Source organism: Cynoglossus semilaevis, chromosome W, assembly GCF_000523025.1.
Source record: "Cynoglossus semilaevis isolate Cse_v1.0 chromosome W, Cse_v1.0, whole genome shotgun sequence".
In the NCBI taxonomy this organism is placed as follows: Eukaryota; Metazoa; Chordata; class Actinopteri; order Pleuronectiformes; family Cynoglossidae; genus Cynoglossus; species Cynoglossus semilaevis.
The window spans coordinates 3,766,950-3,768,619 of record NC_024327.1 but is presented as its reverse complement, the minus strand read 5'-3'; positions in this window follow the sequence as shown (position 1 = coordinate 3,768,619).

Genomic DNA, 1,670 nt, shown 5'->3' with positions numbered 1-1,670 from the left:
CTTTGCTTCAGGGTTTAGATCAGGGGTCTCAGACTCATTTCACATCGCGGGCCACATACGATCCCTAGGAAGACGTCGCGGACCGGACCATTAAAATTATAGCATACTTAGCTAGAAATAACAGCCAATCAGCAAGCTCCCGCGCGCCGTCCCTTGCCGAAGCTAGGCTAAGCTACACCAGCTCCGTGCACTTCACGCTTGCAACAACAGCAGGGCGTGTAATGAACCGCCAGACAGCAGTTGCCTTTGCACTTGCCATCTATCGTACTTTCTACCACAAATGTCATATCATCAAGCGCAAAAATAACAGCGACTGTTACCGGGCTGTTTATCGTGTACGCTGCTGTTACAGATAGAAGCGTGTGACCGTGTCCCCGACCGGCTAAACACTTGTTTGAAACGTGAAACAAGAGCGCTACTAAGCGGAATCAATGAGATTTTGTCATACCCCAGTCATGTCTTCATCAAAGCCTGCAGTGAAGAGAAAGGTTGGTGACAAGCACAGACAATTTCAAGAAAAGTGGGAGACGCAGAGATGATATTTTGAAGCTACAGAAGTAATTTGATCACAGATTTGAAGACTTCAAGACGCACAGAGCCACTTTTCAAATTTTTGCGGACCCCTTTACCTTCGATGTGCAAGATGCCCCTCCTGTACTTCAAATGGAGCTCATTGACCTGCAATGCAACTCTGACCTCAAAGCCAAGTTCAGGGAGATGAGTGGAAAAGCAGACAAGCATGGGCAATTTTTGAGAGAATTGCCCCCCAACTTCCCTGAGCTGAACTTCAATAAGACCAAGTACAGGTCCAGACTTACTAATGATCATCTTCAAGCCATACTGAGGGTTTCCTCTCTCAAGCCAAATGTGGTTCAGATTTGTGAAAAGAAGCGCTGTCAAGTCTCTGGCAGCAAGGAGTAGGCAAGATAAGCCATGTTCAGAAGAACCGTTCACTCAATGTTCCATTCATGTTCAAAACACTTTATGTTCAGAAGAAATCATTAAAACTGTTAACTGTTAACATTTGAGGACTTTTTTTTAACTTTATTGTGGAATCCCTTATGCGGCCCACCCTCACCCAGACTCTGCCTCCAGCGGCCCCCAGGTAAATTGAGTTTGAGACCCCTGGTCTAGACAAATGCATGAAGATTACGGTGCTGGTAATTTTCTTGAGGAATCGTTTGAACGAACTTTTGTTAAATGGAAAACTTTAATTGTAACTCTCTTAACGTCCATATTCTCATTTGTGGCTATATTGATAACCTGTAGCTGCTGATGATAAACAGGAGAATAATGTTGGAAGAATTTCATTTATTATCATTGCTTCATGCTGTACTATCACTTTAACAAACTGCTTGCTTCCCATATTTACTCCAGTGTGTTACTGTCGCTTTAAGAAACTGCTTGCTTCTCATCTTTACCTTGTCACACCCCATTTACACCCATTTTCATATCCAGCTTCTTTCTCCATATGCTCACACAAAATCAAATTTTATGTAATCTGATACTTTTATAAACTAAATAAAAGAGCAGAGGAAGGGTGCAGCAACACTGAGTTGATGAGGAAGCTGCCAGAAGAGTAAGCTGCACTCTCCGCTTGCAAGAAAAATATCCAGACGTCTTTTGTGTTGTTTACTTTGTCGTCATTTATGTTAGAATAAACCTGACAC